The sequence below is a fragment of the Cervus canadensis genome, chromosome 22 (assembly GCF_019320065.1).
Source record: "Cervus canadensis isolate Bull #8, Minnesota chromosome 22, ASM1932006v1, whole genome shotgun sequence".
Classification (NCBI taxonomy): Eukaryota; Metazoa; Chordata; class Mammalia; order Artiodactyla; family Cervidae; genus Cervus; species Cervus canadensis.
This window is the reverse complement of record NC_057407.1, coordinates 10,357,277-10,379,695: the sequence shown is the minus strand read 5'-3', so window position 1 is coordinate 10,379,695 and position 22,419 is coordinate 10,357,277. Positions and strand designations below refer to the sequence as shown.

The window sequence follows — 22,419 nt, the reverse complement described above, 5'->3', positions numbered from 1 at the left end:
TTTCTGCTGTTGTCCCCTCTGCTAGGAATGCTCTTCAGTACCAGTGAAAGCCCTGTGTTTCCTCTAGCCCAGAGCCTGTGGCCACCTCCATCACCCTCCACATACTGTCCCTTTCTGCACAATGGGCCAGGCTCCCTTCTTGAGGCAGCTTCATCCTCCCCTTCCACTCTGGAGCCCCGCAGGCCTCCCAGGCCTCTTTGAAGAGTTCTGCCCTTGCTCTCATCTCTGGGTCTTCGCACATGCTTATCCCCTGTGCTGGAATGCCTTTCCTATTTCCTCCTAGATCCTAAAGGCCTCTGGGAAGACACGACCTCCCTGAAAGCCAGTCCTAATGTTTGGGTCAGAACCTTCTTTAGGCCCTAGGGGTCCTGCAAGTCCATCCAGAGACTGAGACATCCAGGTCTCTCTGCGTTCTCCTGGCTGGGCCCCAGAGAGCCTCATCAGCCTCTGCTTCTCGGTGTACATTCAGAGTGAACAAAAGAGGGAGTCATGGGATCTGAGTTGCCCATACTCATCTCATCCCATGTTTGTATTACTCTGTGTGTGTGTGTTTGTATACTGAGGGAGGTGGGGGTCGGGTGGGCCTAAGCTTGGCTGGCTGCCAAGTGACCCATGACCATCAGCCAGCCTGAGCACATCCTGTTTAGATAGAGGCCAGACAGCCACCCCTCACCCACTCGGGCCTGCCCAGCCCTTGCTGGGGAGCCCAGGTCCTGGGTCTAGAGCTCAATCCTTATCTGCTCCAGAAAAGAATCTTTACTAAGAACTGAGATGGGAATTCTGCCTCTCCCCTGCCCCCATGGCGCAGGCCTTTTTTTCTGGGTGCCTGGGCCCAGGGTCATTTATGGTTGGGTAGCCCTGACTACTGGGTAGGGGTGGGGGGCGTGGAGTTTGGCTGAAAAGACCTCGGATGTGGAGCCACTCCTTGGTTTTGCTCAGCTCAGTTGAGACAGTCCCATCCTTCCAGCTGCTCAGGCCAAAAAGTCTTTGAATCAGCCTGGACTCTCACATCTCCATCTAGACCTTTCAACTTCACCTTTAAAATATACAAAATGTCAGGTGACCACTTCCTACCTTCTCCCTGGCCGCCAGCTCTGCAGCCACCACCTCCGTGGCCAATCTCGTCTCTTGCCTGACAGGGACAGGAGCCTGCTTACTAGGCTCCCTGCTTCTGTTCTTGCCTGCTGCTAACCAGCCAGGATTCGGAGAAGCCCTGCTTAAATGGAAGCCAGGGCACGTCTCTCTCTTGACCAAAGTTCTCAATGGCTCCTACTTCCTTGAGAGTCAAAGCCAAGTCCTTGCAGTGGCTGTCTCCCCAGCCCCCCTCCTCATCTCTGACTCATGTCCTCCTGCTCTTGGCTACAGCCTCCTTGCTCTCTTCCTCTAACACCAGGCACACTTCAATGACTGTTCCCTTAACCAACAAAGGTCCGTCTAGTCAGAGCTATGGCTTTTCCAGTAGTCATGGATGGATGTGAGAGTTGGACCATAAAGAAAGCTGAGCGCCGAAGAATTGATGCTTTTGAACTGTGGTGTTTGAGAAGACTCTTGAGAGTCCCTTGGACTGCAAGAAGATCCAATCAGTCCATCCTAAAGGAAATTAGTCCTGAATATTCACCGGAAGGCTGATGCTGAAGCTGAAACTCCAATACTTTGTCCACCTGATGCAAAGAACTGACTTATTGGGAAAGACCCTGATGCTGGGAAAGATTGAAGACGAGAGAAGGGGACGACAGAGGATGAGATGGTTGGATGGCATCACCAATGTGATGGACATGAGTCTGAGTAAACTCTGGGAGTTGGTGATGGATGGGGGAAGACTGGCGTGCTGCAGTCCATGGGGTTGCAAAGAGTTGGACACGACTGAGCGACTGAACTGACTTAACCTGGATGATCTTCCTGCAGGCATCCCCCTGACTTCTCCCTTACCTCCTTCAGATTTTTGCTCAGATAGTCCCTGTCACGAGTAGTATCTGTCACCACCACCCCAATGCACTTGACTTTCCCTTCGCTTCCTCTCTTTTTCTCCTCCTTTACTTCTTTTTTTTGCTTAGTGTTTATTGTCCCTTTCTCTACCCCTGGTAGACGATCAGCATCAAGAGGGCAGGAATTATTCTATTTCCTTTTTCCCCAGCACCCAGAACGGAGACTGGTATATAGCATCCTCACTGAATGAGCGAAGGGCTCTGCCTGGGGCCCCTCTGCACTCTGATCAGGGACTGGGAGCTGCTTCCTACCCTGATCCTTAGGCCTCTGCTCCCTCCCTGGAGCTGAGGACAGGGCAGGGATGGGTGCCCACGCGCGCTGTTTCCTCCTCTAGGGAAGAGCGGGCCTGAGGAGAGAGTGTCTCCAGCTGCAGTCCCAGAGACTCAAGGTCAACTTTGCCTTGACTTTAAAGACAGGGAAAATCTAGTTGTGAGCCACCCCCCCACCCCCAGGGGTAGGCATAGTCCTTCAGGCAGAGGTGTGTCTCAGAGCTAGCGGAGACCAGAGCAGGCCCCCAACCAAGCTAAGTGCGCCGGGCTCTGATCCTGTGGGGTTTCTGGCTGCCTCCCAGGCCCACATCTGCTGCACACACCCCTTCCATGTGTCTGTGTGGCCACAGTCCTGGGGGAGGGGGGCCCAGGGAGGGTCCTGCAGCCAGGCCTGCAAGCTGAGATCTGGACTTACTTAGTTCCAAATGACTGGGGAATGTCCCTTCCGTGACAGCCGCGGCATGGCCTCCCCTGGTCCCTCGTTGCCAGCAGGGAAATGGGGCCCAGATAAGGCAACCCCCCAAAGCGGGAGGGGCTGGTGGACAGACCCTGGGCACCCTGCCATCCTGGTCCTCCTCCCTTAGCCTGGATTCAGGCCTTCCCTGAGGAAGGGCTACAATACGAGGCTGCTGTCCTTACCCTCAGACCAGAGATCTAAGGTCAGAGCATCCCATCTGGGTCTCCATCCCCCAGGAGCCAGGAAATGGAGGATCTTGGCCAGCACCATCGCCTATTCTGGGTTGTAAGGCATCTGGGGCACAGCAGCATTGGGAATGGCCAAGGAGGAAGGCTCCGTGCAGAGAATCTCCCCGTTACAGCTCATGGCCTCGTGCCTTAGAGGAGTGTCGGGTAGCAGGGCGGATGCCAGGCAGTGGGGAGCTGGGCCTGCCCCGGCCAACCTGGTGCCTGCTAAGCACTCCATCCAGAATGATGAACCTCCCTGCTCCACGTGTGGTTGGCAGGGCAGCAAAGCCAAGCCTACGCTCCCTACCCTGGGACTGGGTGCCATCCTGTCCTGTGAGGGTTTAATTTCCGAACATAACTGGGTGGAGTGGACCCCTTGGCCTTACCTGGCCTCTGAACCTGCATCCAGGAATCAGGGGCTCCACTTGTACTATCTGTGGAGTCTTAGGAAGGATGAGGGCCTCTGGCTCACATTGGTCAGAACATCACTGTGTACCCATTTCACAGAAGGGAATACTGAGTCCTTGAGGAGCAAGAGCCTGGTCAACCTTGTCTGAGGATTCCAGACTAGGGTCCCTTTGAATGTTAGGGTGTAGCCTCTGATTGAGGAAAGACTAGGACTGGCCTGAGGGTAATAAGGGCAGTAGAGTCTGATTTAAGATTTTAAAGGATTCCTCTGGCTTCTGGGGAGCCAGAAAGGGAGCTATGAGCATCAAGAGAGAGGACAGGGACCTAGCTAGATTACTAGGAGCGCTGCTGGGTATGCTCAACTCAGCCAGGGTCCCCTCACTTTTCCCCTTTGTGTATGAGATCTGACCCAGACTTTTGGAATGGGGCAAGTGGCTTCCTTCCTAGCCTCGTACACCCTCCACATGCGGCCTGGCTGGCCAGGCTCCCTGCCCCGCTCCCCTGAGACAGTGGTTTAAGCTTTAATCCAAAGACAAGTTTCTGCAAAGCTCACGTGTTCGCTGCCCGGAAGGAGCAGGGACCAACCTAGATGGGGGGATAAGGTGGGAGGGGGATTTGGAGGGAGGGAAGGGGCAGGGCCTGCCTAGGGAGAGATCAGAAATCCACACTTCACCCTCTGGCCTGCCTGCCTCCAGCACCTCCAGACTAATATGCAGGGACCCTGTTCCTGCCACTTAGAGCGATGCATTCAGGTGTCCACAGCCTGTCTGAACACCTACTGTGTGCTGCATCTACATCAGTCACATCCACTCAGCTCACAGGGAGGGGTCTCTGGGCCCAAGTTGTACTCTTCAGGCAGCAGTCCTGGTCAGGTCCTGACTCCCCAGGATGCTGGTCAGGGGCACAGAGGGGCATTTCCTCCTCAAAAGGAGGTCGCTGCTCTCCCTTCCCCCTTCCCAGTTGCTGGTCTCCTCACAATCCCTGGGGGGAAAACTGGGGCCCCCAGCCTGCCTGACCCCATGTCCTTTCCTAAAGTACCTGCAATTCCTGTCCTCAAGCCCAAGTTGCCCCGATTTCTCTTCACCCCATGCCCCACTGCAGCCCTTCCACACCACCCCCCAACCATGAGGCAGCCTTCTCCCCACTCCTCTCTGTGCACCCAGCCCCTGCCTGCGGGAGAGGAGGCACGCAGAGAGCTGGGTGGCTGGAACAAGGAAGAAATTCCAGCACACATTCTGCAGGTAGAGCCAGCCACGCGGGTAGGGCTGGTCTGTAGTTCCCAGATTCAAATACTGTCTCTCCCACAAGGCCCCCCAACTGCCCAGCTAGTCGCTGTCCCCTGAACTCTTAGGAGACAACCTCTCTACCTTGTGTCTTGGTCAAATGTCACATATTCATTCTGCAGGTATCACATGTGCCCTGCCCCAAATTCCATGAAATTCCAAAAAACAAAACTTTAATTTTCCACTCATCTTCAACTATTCACATCAGTTACATTATATTTGGGTTTCCCTGGTGGCTCAGACAGTACAGAATCTGTCTACAAAGCAGGAGACAGAGGTTCAGTCCCTGGGTTGGGAAGATTCCCTGGAGAAGGAAATGGCCACCCATTCCAGTATTCTTGCCTGGAGAATCCCACAGACAGAGGAGCCTGGTGGTCTCCAGTCCATGGGGTCACAAAGAGTCGGACACGACTGAGTGACTAACACACTACTACTACTGCCCTGTGCCAACTGCCCGGCCATGGAGGCTAATGTCTCCACATAATGTCTCACTCTGGACCATGAACTTCAGACGGTCTGGTGGAGTCTCTTCTGAGCTGAGGGTGCAGAGCTGGTTCTGGGAGGATGGACAAAATGGGTCAGACTGGGCTTCCCTGTTGGTACAGTGGATAAGAATCTGCCTGCCAATGCAGGAGACACAGGTTTGATCCCTGATCCTGGAAGATCTCACATGTCAAGGAGCAGCTAAGACTGTGAGCCACAACTGCTGAGCCTGTTCTCTGCACCAAGAGAAGCTTCCATAATGAGAAGTCCACACACGGCAACTAGAGGAGCCCCAGCTAGCCACAACTAGAGAAAAGCCCATGCAGCAAGGAAGACCCAGCACAGCCAAAAAGTGGGTCAGACTGCCACTGAGCTCCTGCCCATTGGGTGCGTAAGCACCCAAATCCCAGCTTTCCATGTTGACTCTCCACCCCAGTGTGGGCTGAAGTTTTAACAAAATTGTCCTCAAGGAGTGGTGGGGGTGGTTTAGTCACTAAACCACTCTTGCGACCCCATGAACTGTAGCCTGCCAGGCTCCTCTGTCCATGGGATTTTCCAGGCAAGAATACTGGAGTGGGTTGTCATTTCCTACTCCAGGAGATCTTCCCGACCCAGGGATCAAACCCGGATCTCCCGCATTGCAAGCAGCATCTTTACCTACTGAGCAACAAAATTGTCCCCAAGGAGTGGTAGGCTAGGGTTACAGGCCCGGGGTTGAGGAAAAGGGGCCACCTCAGGAGACCCTAATGGCACAGAGTTTGGGGGATCAAGTCCCTGCAGGGCCCAGGCCTGCCCTGGACCCTACCCCTTGGAGAGGCCCCCTGAGGGCTGGGAGATGGGTCTCAGATAGGAAACAGCCTGGTGTCGAGAAGCATGATTCCTATAGAAGTGTGGAGACCAGTGTGCAGCCTAGGCGGTGGCTGAGGCCATGCAGCTCAGGCCTTGCTCTCTAAGCAGCCACCAGGGCTCCCATGTACGTGGGAACACGGGCAGATGCAGCCAGGGACACTGGGCTCTTTGATCTCACCGTGCCTCACTCTGCCTACCCAACCACCAGGGCCAGCAAGGCTGGGGCTGCAGTTGTACTGCAAGTGTGGGAAGGTCTCCACGGGGCCCCATCAAGGAACCTCTGACTCCAAGCCTAGCTGCCTGAGGGTCTTACCCACCCATGGCCCACATGCATTCATTTGCTTATTCTCTGGAGACCAGTTTCCTCATCTGGAAAATGAGAGCTAGTCTCTCATCTCGGGGTGCTGGGAGGATGAAATGAGCCACTACGAGCGGACTGCTGGGCGCAGCATCTGGTATGTAGGGCATTCTCTGCCCATGTCACCTTTGCTATGACTCACTGCTTCTCTCCAGCAGATGCCAGAGAGACCAAGGGGCATGAGGGCTTACCTGAACTCCTCTGCCATGGGCTGGAGCCCCAGGAGAGAGTGGGGACCCTTCTCAGCCAGCAGAAGGGACTCCATATCCAGCCACTGCCTCAGCTCCTCAGACATCCAGGACCTACAGGGCGACACACAGGATTGCCCCACTGGAGCCTCTACCAGCAAAGGCAACCACACCATCCTCCCAGGGAGAGGCTTGCATGCGGGTTGTCAAAGGAATGCGGTGATAGCACAGCAGGGACTCCCAGGTCACACACCGGCTTCCCTCTGGCCCTGACCGCAGTGTCCAGCCCACAGTTTCTCCAAACATCTATGACCCAGGAGCTCTCGGGGTCAGCAAGGTGACGAGGCTCCAGATCAGTTCCGAGGTTGGCCAGGGGCTATCCAAGCGGGTGTGTATACGTGGAGGGCTAGGAGAGTGACTCAGGAATGGCCGCACAGAGGAAGTGACAGTGTCACTGGGCCTTAAAGAACCAATCAGAGATCTCCCAGCTTGAAGGATAAAGGAACAACTTGGGCAAGAGGCTGGAGGCATGACCTGTCAAGGTGTCCTAGAGGCCAGATCACGGGGCTGTCTTGAGCAGAATCAGTGTCGGAGTCTACTAGAGATGCGTGTTGGTGCAAGGGATAGGAGAAGTGGCAGAGGAGCTTCGTTTTGACCCTTGCATGAGCCAGGAAGGCCCTCGCTGAGCTCAGCAGAGGCAGAGTGAGGGCAGATGTGGACCCGGGAACAATCCCTGGGGAGCTGTCAATCAGGAAGAGGCCCAGTGACAGGACAGCAGGCTGCCCAGACAGCTGGTGAGCTAGTCAGAGGGGAAGCAGAGATGCAGGGGACCAGGTCAGCCCTTCACAAGGAGCTGGGGGTGGGGGGGCTCCTGTTGACCTCCAGCCTGCAGACCTCTCTGCCCCTGAGCATAGTCTATTGGTAGATTTGTGTTAGCTTCCCTGGAGAGACAGGCTGCCTCCTCTGGAGAAGATGCTGTTTTCATTACTCAAGGGCAGCTGGGAGGCTTGGAGACGTGTGGGAGGGCAAAGGTGACAGGTGGGTCCCTATTGTATCTTCTGCACACCTGACTGTCACTCAAGGACACCCCCAGATGACCCTTGGGCTTGGGCAGGACCCACCTGTTCCCAAGGAGGTCTGGGCTACTCCTCGGGAACCTTGCCCCAGTTACATTTCTTCACGAATGGTGAGACTGCAGCCCAGAGGGAGAGTGCCTCACACAAGGGGCTGAGAGCTAAGCCCTCCGTGGTGTTCATCGGCTTTCCTACCAGGCCCCCATAAATGAGAACTCCTAGCAGAGAGTGGGCTCAGACTGGCTTCCAGAGCTCTCAGATCCTCTCTACCCTCCTTGCTCTCTCCCCTCACCAGGGGCTGCAAGCTTAGCAGGACCTCCCCATCCAGGGCGCTGCTTCTGGAGGGCTCCAGACTGTCTGCTTTTTCCTGAAAATACCTGCCACCCTCCCCTGGCCTGCTTCCTGTGGGCGCCCCTGCCTGACCACCGCTCTGCCAGCCCTGCCTGGGGACTCTGATGGGTTGTGGCTCCTCCAAGGACTTCTTCAGGAAGTAAATGCCTGAACCAGGGCAAGGAGGGATGGAGAGGGCTGGGGAGAGGGGCCCAGGTGGGGCTGCAGGGCAGGGGCCGCAGGAAGACACCCAGCCTCAGTATCCCCAGGGGTTGCCCGGGGTTCTGGGTGGCAGGCCAGGCTTTTGGCTGCCCTGCCCCCACCAGGTGTGAGGCTGCCGGCAGCTCAGAGGCCCCTTTGTCCCTTATCTTCTCTGCCTCCTAGGTGGCAGTATCCAGATAAACATCCCATTTGGGGCTGAAATTCCAGCCCGGCTGCCCACTTCCCCACCTGGGGGTCTGAGACCTGCCAGCTGCACGCTTTCCCCAGGACCCCCTCCCCCATCTGCACACTGTGACCTGCACCCCTCACCATTCGGCCAAGCAGAGACGTGACTCACACACACATACTCACTCTGTGGGCCACTTTGAGGCCCCTCCCCTTCTCCCATTTCCACCCCACATAGTTGGAGTGGGGAGGTGTGCGAAGGAGCCCCAGACCTGAAGCTGAAGAGCTGACCCCTGTGTGATCCCCCAAAGACCCCCCCAGGCAATCCCAAGACACAGGCACATCCCTGAGCTTCCTGGACCACCCTTCTCAGGGACTCAGTCTCCATCTCCCAGCCCCGCTCAGCTTCTCTTCTTCCCCGTCTCCCCCCTCCCCCCTCATTAAGCCTCCTAAACCCGCCAGCTCCCTGAAGCAGGAAATTGCATTCTGCCAAGATTAAATGGACTTGAACGCCCTGCCTCTGCCCGAGAGGGAGGGGAGCTGAAAGGAGCCAAGTTTGCTGGGGGTGGGGGCCCTAGGTTGGGGAGGGGGATCCCAAAGTCGGGGGGGGGCTCTTTCAGGATGGCATGGGGGCTGCCTGAAGGGCAGAGGGGAGACGGGGAGATGACAGGGACTGCAGGAAGGCAGGGGGTCGGGGTGCTGGCCTCTTCTTCTGGCTGCAGTGGGAACCAGACACAGCAGAGAGAGGAAGCCACTCTGTGGGGGTGGGGGTGCATTCCGATTAGGTAGGGGAAGGGGTGGGTAATAGAAAAGGGGGCAGGGGGAGGGGGTGGGAGGAATGGTGATTGGGAGGTGAGAGGGGATGCCTGTCAGGTTGAGATCCGACCTACAGGAAATGGAAAATGAACCTTGGGGGATGCATGCACTGCTTTTTGAAGTACCCAAAGGGAGGGGCTGGCACACCTCCCCGCCCCCACCCCACCCCCTGGTCCCCGGCCCAAGATCTCATAGCAAGGATAGTCAGGTCGGTTAGGGACCCCTGTGTGCCCTCAGGTCCCTGGGGAGCCCGGTGTGCAGTCCTACAGGCACCCAGGACCCCAGAGCCCCTGCCCCTGCACTATCTGGAAGTCCCCCGCCTGGAGACAGACAGCACTGACAGACCTTCCCAGGAAAGATGCTTGAAGGTCCATACGCCCCCTGCCCCCAGTCCTAGGCAGCAGGCAAGTGGTGGCTGAAGCCTTGTGAGGGGTGCCAGGCAGGAGCGTCCAGATACTGTGTCCCCAGCAGCCCCACAGCCTGTAGATGGGGGCTTGTGGGAGGGGCCATGCCAGTCTCCTCTTTCCCCAGGTAGGCAGAAGCAGGGACAGTTGGACTAAGTGTGGGCCTCCCATGGGCAGCTCCCACTAGGGGCCCAGCCCAGCTCTAAGTCTGGGTCCGGCCTTCAGAGCTGGATCGAGCCATGTGGGCTGGACGAGCAGGAAGAACTGCTGGTCCAAGCTGGCTCAGGCATTATTCCTGGGGCCACCCATCCCACAGTCATGACCATGGGCAGCAATGTTTACTGAGTACCCACTGTGTGACAGCCTGGGCTTGGCACTGGGGCAGTGGTGGACACTAGGAAGGACAGCCCCGCTTGACTGGTGTAGTGGTGGGGAAAGGACGGCCATGGGCAGGGTCTTCCTGGATCGTAGCAGAGGCCATTCACGTGCCAGGAAGAGAAGACAGGTTGTCTGAGGAGGGCCTGGGAGAGCTTCAGCCCGGCTGATCACGGGCAGGCAGCAGTTAGCCACGGGGCTGAGGGGTGGGAGGTCCATATGGCCATCAAGCAGGGTTGATGGGACAAAGGCAGCTGCAGGACTCTTGTGAGCTCCAGGGCAGGGCTGGAGCCCCTGCCTCTCCACCACCACTACCCCTAGCCCTGCCCCACTCAGGGCTGTTTATTCAGATGCTGGTGCCCATTTCAGGCAACCTGAGCTGGGCAGATGGTTTCCTAGGAAGGACTCTGGCTCCTGGCTCCAGTCTGGCGGCTGGTGAAAAATGGGCTTCACCTGTCCAGATGTGGGGCAACTGACCCCTGTGTCCCTGGGAGGTGGGGCAGGTGTTTGCCTAGCTAGTGCATCGGGGTGGGGGGTCACCCTGGCAGGCCCTGGGAAAGACAAACCAGTCCCTGGGAAAGGAGTGCCTGCTGGGAAGGAACCAAATAAGGCTGAGGGGATAAGTAACCCCATAGTCTGCTCCCCAGTGTTCCAGGCCAGAACGTCCCTGCTCACTTCCTGGTAGGGTTCTCCATCTCCGGTCAGATGCATGGAGCCAGTTGCCCGGGAGATCTGAGTTGGCCTGTCCTTCAGGTCAGTGAGAGGCAGTGACCCGAGGCCCTGCCACTGCCTGAGGCTGACTTCATGTCCCCAGGCTATCTGTTGTTGTGAACAAGAGGTGCCCCCTGCGTCCCCCTCTAATCTTCGCTATCAGCAACCTCCCTGGAGACCTGTCTCAGGGAAAGCCAATCAAGACAGCTCCAGCTCTGAGGGGGTTATTCCTGGGTCCTGACACACCCCCCCCTCCCCGCCCCCCCCCCCCCGAGTCAGGGCTGCAGTTTTGAGACCACGGGACCCGGCCAGCTCAGTCCGAGGACCTCTCCTCAAAGAAGATGGCCTAGTCCCGCCTCCTGGGGATCACCAGTCTCCTGTGTTCCTCATCACAGGTCCAGCCACTCTGGGTCAGCACTGTCCTCCCTGACCACAGGACTGTGAGCTTTGGGAGGATGGAGCCCACATCTGTCTCAGGTACACTTGGTCCCCAGGTCCTGGGAGCTCTGCGTAACAGCTCCGTCAACCAGTTAACCACAAGGTACAGGTGCACTTCCAACGCTTTAAGACAAACTCATTCATCGCCTCACACACAGACCAGCCCCGTGGTGTGCCCCTCTCTTTCATGGGACCCAATGTGGCAGGGGTGAGGTGGGGTACAGACATCAGGCAGGTATGGTTTCTGCCTGCCCGGAGCTTGGAATCCTCCTGGAAGACAGGTCTGGGACTGAGGAAATAGGCGCCACGACCCTGGGCCCCCAGAGAAACCCACAGAAGCCCGAGGTGCATGGGCTGTCAGAGCATTAGGAGACCAGGAGGGCTAGGAGGCTGGGGCTCGGGGGTGCCTCCTGTAGGAGCCCCGTGGAAAGCACTGGCATCAGGTGGGTGGGTTGGGAGGGCTTCCTCAGCTTCCAAACTCCAGCCTGCTCAGCCAGCAGTGGGGACCTGCCTCAATGACACTCACACTGCCAGCTCTGACCTGCTCCCTGCCCCCATGGCTGGATCGCCTAAACAGCTGACAGGACAATTCATATCCTTAGCAACCACCCCTATAGATAGTCAGACAGCCTTAGCTCCATGCAGAGGGAACTGAACTCCACTCCCCTACCAGGAGGCCTATTCAACCACCCTTTCCTGTTGACCAGGCCTGCCAAGCCTGGCCTGGGCTGAACGCCCTGCCCTGGCCTTCTGAGTAAATGTCCCCATCCCTTCCCCTACAACACTGTAGCCTGGGTTAGGCATTGCTCCTGCTCCCAGCTCCCAGGGCTGTGTAGATGGTGAGCTGTAGGATTTCAGACAGGTCTGCTCTCTCTGAAACTTTGGGGTCTCCTGCTCTAGAGCAGGGATGCTCATCCCCATGGCTTGCAGGTGGCTGGCAGGAGGAGATGGGGCTGGTATATCCCACAGGTTATAAATAGTTGCTGGCATTTCCTCAGCTTCTCTTTCAAATACCCTCTGGGGAGTCAGGCTCCTAGGCCCAGATTCTAAAGCCCCAGGCACCCCTCTCCACTGAGGCAGGGCAATTTGGGGCCTTTTGATGTTCAGGCATCACACTGGTCCAGGCACACCATCTCTGGAGCATGAGGCCTGGTCCCTGCCTGATGTGAGTACACGGGTGCTGCTTCTGACCCTAGAGATGGTGCCTAGAAACTAGGCCATCAGGTGTCCTGGGGTGGGGTGGTTTCTATTTCCACACTGCTGACACCCATCCTGCCCTGCTGGTCCCCCTCTCACCCATACCCCTCCTCTGACTTGGGATGGGGGCTCCGGTGCTGCACCAGCCTGCCAGGGCCAGCAGACCTTCTTGGAGGGTCTGAACAGTCCTATAGCTGATGCCAAGCCCCCAGTTTGCAGTGAGTGGGGCTCGCCAGATGCCTGCTGCTCACAAGAGAAACCTTAGGCAGCCCTGCTCCTCAGTGCTTTAGCTGCAGGCTCTCAAGTGTGGAGGCCCTGGTAGAGGTGCAGTGTGGTTCAGGATCAGTGTCAGCTTCCTGATACCAGGAAACTCTTCAGGAGCCTAGGAGCCACAGATGGCTGGGGGAGAGAGGGGTCTGGCCCTGTCTGGGTGTCATAACCCTGGGGGGGGGGGTCACAGGCTGTAGAGAGGAAGTGCCCCACCTGGGACATCCTCATTGTCACTTAGGGCTTGGGCTGGGGTTCTCTCCTCCCCAGCTTAGCCTGGGGCTTCCCTGATCTGGGAGTCTGGAAAGGACAGGGACTGAAAGAAAAGTGGGCAGGTGGTGGTGGGCTGGCCATAACACCCCTCTATACTGTTCCTGGGGGTTCTCTGTAGCCTCCCCAAGGTTGGCCTGCCCATCTATGGCCTCTGAAGGGCTGTTACTATACAGTCTCAACCCTTGGGCTCAAGGGACAGGTAAGATGGAAGTGACTTCCCTCTGGCCTTGGCCCCCATCTGCTGGCCCTGCAGTGCTTGGCTTTGGCACTCCACATCCATCCTGGGGAAGAAGAGCCCCTCTACCCAAATGACTGATGGGGTGGGAGCACAGCCATAGGGAGAACACAGGGGAGGCGGGGAGGACAGCCTTGTGTCAGGACTCTCCCCAACTTCTGCCTTGAAAGCTTTTCTCTGGGGGAGGCACCGCCTGTGGGGCACGAATCTGCTACAAAGACAAGTCAAAGTGTAAAGGAATTACATGAATGTGAGGCATGATGGGGTACTGCATGGGGCTTGGGGCCCCATCATCCCCTAGGCCCAGTCTCCTCTGTTCGGAGGGGCAACCACCTGTCTGTCCTGGATGGTCGGCTCCTCTTCTCCCAGTCAGGAGGCAGGTGGGGCAAGGAGGGGACGCTGGGCCTCAAGAATTTACGATGACCAGACTAATGAAGCAGGGTCCTGAGCAGAGAGGACACTAGCGGGAGGGGAGGGGCAGGGACTGGACAGTGTCTGCATCCCTCTCCCTTGGTCCTTCTCAGATGCCCTCTGCCCAAATTCAGTCAGCACAGGGTTCCCTAAGCTAAGCTCCTTAATACCAGGACACGGTATAAACAACATCTGTGCCCTATTGTTCTGGGGTCTGGGCCCCAGTGCCTTGAGATCCTCACATGAGCCCTAGAGACATGGAGGGGAGGTCTGGGAGGGTTCCAGCTGACTCTCTCTGCTCCCGCAAAGCCACACAGGCTGTACTCTCAACCAGGCCTCCCAAGTGTGCTGGCCTCTGCCTGCCCAGCCATGCAAAGCCCTCATCTTTCCACTGTGGACCTGGATCTGGACAGGGAATGGGGATGAGGCTGCCCTCTTCTCTGGGGTCTAGGGTGCGTGAAGGAGTCGGGGAGGAATGGGGCCCAAGTCTTCCCACTGGCCTCTCTGGTCTTCTACCCCCTCCCTTCTAAGATTCAGAGAAGAAAAGAGAAGAATGAGGTGTCTGAGGATGAGGATTGAGGGGTGGAAATTACCTCAACTGAATTTTAAAAACCCCTGGCTTGTTGCCATGGTAACAGAAAGGTGCATCCCATTGCCATGGCAACAGGCAAACACCGAGGTTTGCTGCTGGGATTGGGGATTTGGGAGGTGGCCGGAGGGGGTGGGTGGAGGAAGCTGAGCCTAGGCAGGAGCACTTTTTGTGTTGGGGGGGGCGGTGTTGCTATCCAGCCTGGGATCACCTACCCCCCACACTTCCAGGAGGCCAGGCTGGGTGCCTTCTCCTGGCAGTGGGATCAGAGCAGAAAATACTGCCAGGAGTAATCCCCTAACCTCTACCACCCACTCCCTTCTCAAATAGCTCTGACCCGCAGAAGACCCGAGTGGGATCCTGAGCCTGCTTAACTGTGCTATTAACTGGGCACAACCGGGACTTAGAGACCATCCAAGTTGGCCCCTGACCTTAGGGAGAGGCAGTCTAGGAGTGACTGTCAGTCGCTGGTCCCCAAGAAAGAAAAGTGTATGGCCAAGAATTAGTTCCATGAGGTCTGGAGGACAACTATGTAACACACCCTGAGGACAAATGAACATACCTGGAGGGCTGCTACATACACCTGGAAGATGACAACACATACTTGGAGGTAGGTTTCTCAAGGTGACAGTCCTCTCCTCCAAGAGCCTCCAGCCTCCAGGACTCCAGACCTATCAACAGAAACTTGCGTTAATGTCAGGGTTCAGGGAGGGACAGAAAGGCTCCTCTGAGGACACTCTCAGGAACCCCGGGACAGCCTGGCAACCAGAAGCACAAGTCCCATTTGATAGGTCTCGGTGTGGGCTCAGGACTGACCTGTGCAGCCATTGGGCCCCAAATGACTCTCACACTACAGGTTCCATGCAAGAGACTGGACACTCAGGTTCACTGGCCCTATGGCCTGACATCCTACCATCAGAGTCGGTCTCTGGGGTTCCCAGTGACGCCAGAAGATGCTTGTTAGACACACCTGGGAGCATCTTGGCTCCCAGAGTCTCAGGCTTTTCCATTAATGCATTAGTGTAGCCAAGTTCAGAGATTATATGAGCTGCCTGTGGCCTTGGAGACCTGAGAGAGAGTGTGTGTGTGTGTGTGTGTGTGTGTGTGTGTGCACGTGCAGGACAGTCAGCAAAGAAGGTGGGGGTGTCTACCCTCCCAGTCTCAGCCTCAAGCAGGCTTGTTACACCCTGGATTTCTAGACTCACTCCCAGAATTCCCTTCTGCCAAAAGCATGGCACAAGAGTTCTGAGGAGACATTGGAGCATCAGGGAGGCTGTGCAGCTCCAGGCGACTACCAGGGATGGGTGGAAAGAAGAGTGAATCTGTCTAGGGGAAAAGCACCTCTCAGGCAGCTAAGAGATGCCTCCTGACTCTGGAGAAGCCAGAACCCAAGGCACTCTGATGACTCCTGCCCTTCCTCACTGCTGCCTGGGCCTGGACTTCCAGGAGTCTGGGTACTTCTGGGTGAAAGAGAGGCATTCCTTTCCTCACTCCCCCAGCCCAACTGCCCATCTCACAGGTAGGAAAGCTGAGCCCAGAAGGGTCCTACTTCTGCTGAAGCTGCTCCACCCAGCCCTGGGAGGAGAGATCTAGCCCAAGGTCCTGCCTTCCCACCAGCCCAGTTGGCCCAGGTTAAGGAATTCCGAGGTCTGGACAGCGGATGTTAAGCACAAAACCCTCCAGAAGGTTCCAGGAGTCCGTAGCAGCCCACATCCGCCCTGCTCAGTCAGACTGTGGGTAGGAAGTGCCTGGCTGGGGTGAGATAGGGAGATTACCACTCAGTGCTGAGAAAGCGGCTCAAACCACTGCAGCAGGAGTCAGGACTGGTGGGGAGAGGGCGCAGACCCTGAGCCATGAGCGGGGCGGCAGCTGGGGGGCACTCAGGCTGCACCTCTCACTTACACACATTGGGCACACACACGGGAACTACAGGAGCAATGGAGCTGGCCCCTGGGGACATTGGGACCTCTTGTCACCACACATTTTTCTCAAGGTGGCCATCCTCTCTTCAGAGCAGGGACCCCCAGCTCCCCCTAGACTGGCAGGCCCCAGCCTGCTTCAGTCTCCATCCCCTTCCTTGCCCCCAGGACCCCCCACCTCCACCCTGGTGCAGTTCCTGCGTCCCTGGGCCAGTATCTGATGCCCCAGGAGCTCCTGGAGTCACATGCAAAAGGCCAATCCCTGCTGGTTCATCTGGGCTTCTGGCCTTTGTCTCAGAGAACTCAGCAGGGCAGCCTGCTCCCAGGAAGAAAATCTGGGGCCCCACTATGCAGGAGCCATAGAATGCAGGTGGTAGGGTAGGGACCCCTCCCCCAGGCTTCCTGAGGCTGCCCCCACCCCCTCATCACCAGCCAGGAGCCCAGCTTGGCTGCCTTGCTGGGTTTACACCCTTTAGGCAGGTCTGGAATCCATGGTGACCCCTTGGATCACCTGGGCCCCACCTCTTTAGCCAGGAACGCCCTGTCTCATTGGACTTAACCATTAATGGCACTCATTCATTCCCTCTTCAATTTCAGGGCTTCTTTGGATTCCTGAGCTCAGGACTGCCCCTAAGTATGGCTTTAACCCCAACCTGGCTATAGGAGATATCCACACTGCTGCAGGAAGTAAATGGGACCCAAGTACCAGCATGTACCCTTCTCCCACCCCCATATAAGACCTGCCGGGATTGGGGAGAATGACCTTGGCCAGTGTGGCACCTTGGAGGAAGCTCCCTTAGGCACCCAGGGCTCCAGTGGCAGCCCAACCCCGCCACCTCATTAGTTTATGGAGCCCAGGCCTGTTCTCACCCAGAACCAGAGACCTAGCTTGGTCCCCAGCCACTCAAGTCCTGAGGTTTTGACCCTGTCTCTCCCTCTAGCTCCCAGGACAAAGGTTTGGGCTAGGACCTGACAGATCCTACTTATCTTGTCATAAATATTTATCAGGCTCTAGGGGCTAGAGCCTGCAGCTGACTCGGAGCTGGGGGGTGTGGGGGTGGGGGCAGATGCTTTAGAAGGATCTCAAAGCCCTTTCCTAATGAGGGTGCTGCGAGAGGAGAGTGCCACCTGGGCCTTGGGCTCTTCGGGGAGGGGGGTGGACAGATGGACAGCGGGACAGAGTCAGAGGGAGCCTGGGGGGTAGTGGGCATGCTCCAGCAACCAGACCTCCCCATGCATCCCAGGAATGTGGGGGAGGAGGATTCAAAAGAAGCCAAGGGTACCAGAGACATGGCAGCCTCCTCCCTGGACTGTCCTCTGACAGAATATCATTGAGAGCAGCACTCCCCACACACATCAGCCCCCTAGATGTGCCCCCCACCCCAAATGGTACTCCATATTCTCCACCCTCCAGAACTGTGCTCTCCACACATTCAGGAGCCCCCTCCCGCCATCACCCATCATGGGCCTGCCTTCCCCACCAAGCAGGACTCCCGACCACAGCTGCTGGAAACCCTTCTGATGAGCAGAGCAGACTCCCGATCCCAGGGGTCCTGCCAGCGCCTCAATTCCAGCTCTCCCGTGAGCCACAGAGGCCCCCTGCCTCCCTCATTGGCATGCTGGTGGGGCCCACAGGTGGAATCAAAGCCCTTTGCTAGTGCTGAGATGCACAGCAGGGAGCGGGAGCCTTTGTCTCCCCAGCCCTGGGGGAGCAGGGGAGATGGGGCAGAGAGGGTACATTTTGGGGCCCACAGGCAGGCACAGCTGCAGATAAGGGGGCAGCCTGAGCCAGTGAGCACCCCCAGTAGATAATGAGGGACTGGGGGGAAGGGACAGCCTCAGGCGCAGCCTTGGGGGGAAGGCTGCCTCCCAAAGCCCAGAGCGCTCATTAGTGGGAAGCCTGGGAGGGGAGGCAGCTAAGTGGGTCAGTCCCCCTCCCCCAGCCTGCCTGACAGGTGTGGGTGGGAGGGAAGACTGTCGGTCTATTGTCCCCCACTGAAGCCAGTCCCCCTCCAAGACGAGACCCCTTTCCCGTCAACCCCCTCCTCGAGTCCCCTGCCCCTCCAACCCACCCTCCAGAGCCCCCTTTTCCTCTCTGAGACCCCCTCTGGGCCCTTCTCCCATTCCAGAGCTCCTCCTACTCTCTGTGCTGCCCTCCCCCCAGGTGCTGGCCCCTCAGTCAGCCTCCCCAAGGCATCCTCCAGACTGAGCCACACCTGGGAGAAATTGAAATCTTAGACTCTTCCTCTACCCCCGCCAATGAAGCAGACACCCCTGTCCGGGCCACGAAAGGCAGTAAAACACGGCTCTACTGGGGCCCAGCGGCGGCGGGCGGAGGGCTATGCCAGAACAAGCATCCAGATTTTTGGGGAGGGAGCCAGGCGGGGCTTGGTGTGGGCTCCAGGCCAGGGCTTTGCTGCCCTCCTACCCCTTCAGCTGATCCTCTCTAGGCACCTACTCTGGGCTCTCCAGCTTCCCTCTTTGCCCCCCACCCCCAAGTTATGAAGATAATTGTCATATCACAGAAGTAAGGTGGGTGGAAGAGGGATGGTTGGGGGGGGGGTCACCACAGAGGCAGGGTCTTCTCCCGGCTGGGTGGGGAGATTCAGACAGGGTCTGTTGCCTGGATCCTCCCTCCCAATTCAGGACAGAGCCAGAGGAACACAGGAAGGGCAGCCCGGCTGGCAGCTGCCACCCCTCCTCACCCCCTCCCCCTTCAGTCTTTGGCTGGGACCCTCCCTGATCAAGGACTTTCTAGGGCTTCGCATTTCCTGTCAAGGCCACCTTTCTCAGGCTCTGAGAAACTTTTGGACGGGAACTTCTGGTCTCAGGGCAGAAGGTAGATCATGTATGGTGCTCTGCCACTTCTGATGCTGCAGGCACAGAGTTCTGGAGGGGCTGAGTGTCCTGGTTCCGCCAAGCCCCACCCCAGCCTGAGGCCTGGGGGTTCACTATACAGGCATGAATCTCTATCTGGCTACACAAGGGTTAATCTCAGGGTGCCGCCTCCCCCACCCACCCCCACCACGTGTGCACAAATTCCAGGAACGCTTTCCATTAAGGACGCTGAGCAGATTTCATTTACATTAATAAGAACCAGAAAAATCTGTGAGAGGGGAGGACAGCGGTGTGTGGTTGCTGCTCATGTTGTGTATCTGAGTCTGGGAGAGCCTGCGGGGCTCAGGCTGGGGCTCCTAGACTTAGAGGAGAGGCCCAGCCAAGCCAGTGCTGGGGTGCTTACTCCTAGAGGAGAAGCCATCCAGTCCTAGAAGATCCCAGTCTGAGAAAGGAGGCAGAGCCCAGTTGATTCTGGGCACTCCTAGCCCAGGGTCTCCGTGTCTGCGGGGACGGCAGAGCCCAGTATTGGGTGGGATAGGACACCAACCCGCGGAAATGGCCAGGGGCAGGTACAGGAGTCCTGTGCTTCCAAGAGCTGTAGATGAGCCGTATCAGCCAGGGTTTGCCTGCAGCCCATCTCTGAGCCTCAATCTGCAGTCTGTCTGAGAAGGCGGCTCAGTCCTCTCCCCGCTAAGCACGGCTGTGGTTAACAGGAAGGTTTTGAGCTTTGAGCCAGTATTTCAGGAGCACGGTGTCCCCTTCCACAGCCTCCTCTCCCTCTGCAACTCTACATTTCAACCTTGAGTAGACCCAGGACTCAGGGTTCATTAAGCTCAGAAGCCTGTTAAGAGTGGAAACCCCAAGACCCACCTACCTCAGAAGGGGATGCCTGAGAGACTGCGCGAGAGCGGTGCCTGCGTGCGTCCCTGCGTGCAGTGCGTCCCTGCGTGCAGTGCGTGTGCGCCGAACATGTGAACGCGCACAGTGGGCCTCTGTTCTTCCAGTCCGAGCCCTTCCCGCACATGGCGGATAGGGAGCTCCCACTTCTTTCCCAGCTCCCAACAGGTTGTCAGACCAAGTTTCTTCCTTCAAGGGTAGCGCAAGCCTGATTGCTACCCCATTGGGCCAGAGCAGGCTGTAAGCACGTGTGCAGGGGTTAGAACTCATGACTGGACCTGGCCTGCCCATGAACAGGTGGTTGGAAAGAGGTGTGTGTGAGCTTGCATGCCTTAGGCATGGGCAAGGCCTGGGGTGGGGTAGAGTTTAGTATCTGCGTGTGCTACCCTGACACACGAGCGTGCTGGAGAAGCATGCCTGCTGCCGCAGGATGATTGTCCAAACCTGTGCGTGCGTGTGCATGCGTACACTTGCATACTTGTGCATGCAGAGGACCACCCTTAAAGCCAGGCTAGGATTTGGGGAGAAAGGAGACGCGCTCCCCCTCCCCAGTATTTAGGCTCAGTCTTCCTTGCTCCAGGCTGGAGATCTGCAGTGGATGACCTGGGGCACTCTGCTGCGCTTAACATCACCCTTGTATAGCAGGCTAGGGCTCCCATATCCGCATCGCCTTCCAATCCCCTTCCCCCTAGTCCCGCCTGAGCAAGGGGATAGTGTGGGGACACTTAATTGCATCCATGAATCATTCTCAAATAGCTCCTGTCCAACAGCTGGACTCAGGGTGCTGGTGCCTGCCTGGAGAGGGAGCCAGGCCTGGGTGGGCCAGGCTCTGGGGGGATGAAGGGCGCTGCTCACTATGTCAGGAAAGCTGGCAGGGGTCCTGGCCAGACCACTGGCCCCTCCTTTTTCCACAGCCTGCTGCCCCTCGCCTTCCCCTTGTCTCACAGAATTCACCCACTGCTACTTGGCTGTCTTATCTCCTTGGCGGCCAGGGGGTGGAGCGGAAGCAACTCCCCCAGACCTGGCCACCCCCACTCCTTGTTATCTTGCCCGGCAGCCTCCTCCCTCCCCTTGCAGCCTTTCCCTGCTTCTTTTCCCAGCATCCTCTAGGCCTTGCTTTGTCTGCAGTTGTCTTTTTTTTCCTGCCTCTCCCTGTCTGTCTTCTCTCTCTAGGGCATTGAGGGGGGGAATCCCCCAGGCCCAGCACATCAGCCGGAGCATGTCATCCTGTCCCAGCTAGAGACTGACCCTGCGCTTGCAGCTGAGGACCCATTTCTACTGAGTCCCTTCAGCTGGCCCAGATATTAGTTGGGCAGGGGTACCTAGGTCAGAATCTAGGCTCAGCCTGGTAATAACTTCCAGCAACTGCTCTGCTTTGAGCCTGTTTCCTCTTTAAATGGGATGAAAATGGTTCAGGGACTAAAAGTGGTTCAGAGACTAATCAGATGCTGTGAGGGCTCTGTCCCTGTCTGTGCCTCCTGCTGGAAAGCTTCCCAGGCCTCCCACCAGTTGGGAGGCTGGGTGAGGGCACGTGGACGTCCCTTGCCTCCACCTGAGAGCCCTGGGCAAGCTCAGTCCCAACTTCCTCTAGCTTGTAGAGACAGAGAGAGGGTCTGGATCCAATGTAGACTCTGCCAAAGGAGTATTTCTGTGAGTCAGTAATCATGCAGATGGGTAAAGGGAGTGTGAGCAGCAGAAATGCATTTTATCGACCATAGAAATTATTTACCTGGTTTGAGAAGAATTGCTAAGAGATTGAAGCACTTATTGTGCTCAGGGCCAGCCTGACCCTTTGCCCCACAACTGGGCGACAATTTCCTTTTCTAGCCCGTGGTGATCCCTGGGGGTAAGCGACCTGTCAAGAACCTGCAGGTCCCCAAATTTGTTGCCTCTTCCACTCTACAGAGATCTTCGAGACCGAGTTCTAGCCAGGTCTCCTTGAATCTGAGAAACCTGCAAGAAGCCTTCATGAGACCTACTTTCACCAGGAGCACGTAAAACAGGCCAACCCATAAATGGTGGGGTGCTGCCACCTGGTGACCACCAGCAGCACAGCCCTTCCCCAGGGTCCAGTCTCCAGGGCAATTTCTGCACCCCCCTCCATTCCCACCTGTCCCTGAGGGCTTCATCCTTTGGGAATCAGGGTGGCCAATGGCTGGACTCCAGGCGCCCTTGAGACCTCCAGTCAGACTGTGCATGCCTGGGGAGCTTAGCTCAGGCCTGGCTGCTCATCTGGGCTTTGAAACTCTTTTGATGCATGGCCATGACAGCTGCTCCTGGACGGCTCTCAAAGCCCTGCACAGTGTAGCAGCTGTCCCAGCAAAGGGCGGGCTGGACTTGGGAACCCTGGAGGATCCCTCTAGGTCAGAGGAGACCCTTCCAAATTCAGAATTTGGGCTTCGCTGATTGAGAACTTTGCACTCCTCTTGTAGCACCACCATCAGCCATGGTTGGGAAGAACAGCAACCCTGTGGGCAGGGTAGGGCAGAGCAGGACCTGGCACACTCATTCCTGGGCTTGGGGTTGGAGCAGCCCATGATGGGCAGTGGGGAATGCCTGGTTCCTTGGGCTTCAGCCTCAGGTTCTCAGGGGGTGAGAGTCACTTATCACTAGCAGGATCTCCCAAATATGGTTCTTACATGAGATCCAAGGCAAGCGTACAGCCTATCAAACTGGAAGAAACTGGGCCATGGGTTCAGATACAGGATGAGGGCAGCAGTCACCTGGCTAAGTTATGCTGGTGACAGGTAT

General features: G+C 57.3%; 1 protein-coding gene across 1 annotated transcript in view; it reads right to left on the bottom strand.

The window, feature by feature from the left end:
- The window catches only part of SEMA3F (semaphorin 3F), a 47,042-nt gene extending 32,446 nt beyond the window's left edge, over positions 1 to 14,596 (bottom strand). The window contains exons 1-2 of the mRNA XM_043442817.1: positions 14,577 to 14,596; positions 6,512 to 6,622 (exon numbers count right to left, since the gene is read on the bottom strand). The gene's annotated coding sequence lies outside the window, so the exon portion shown is untranslated. The remainder of the gene's footprint in view (positions 1 to 6,511; positions 6,623 to 14,576) is intronic.
- Between the last annotated feature and the right edge of the window lie 7,823 nt (positions 14,597 to 22,419).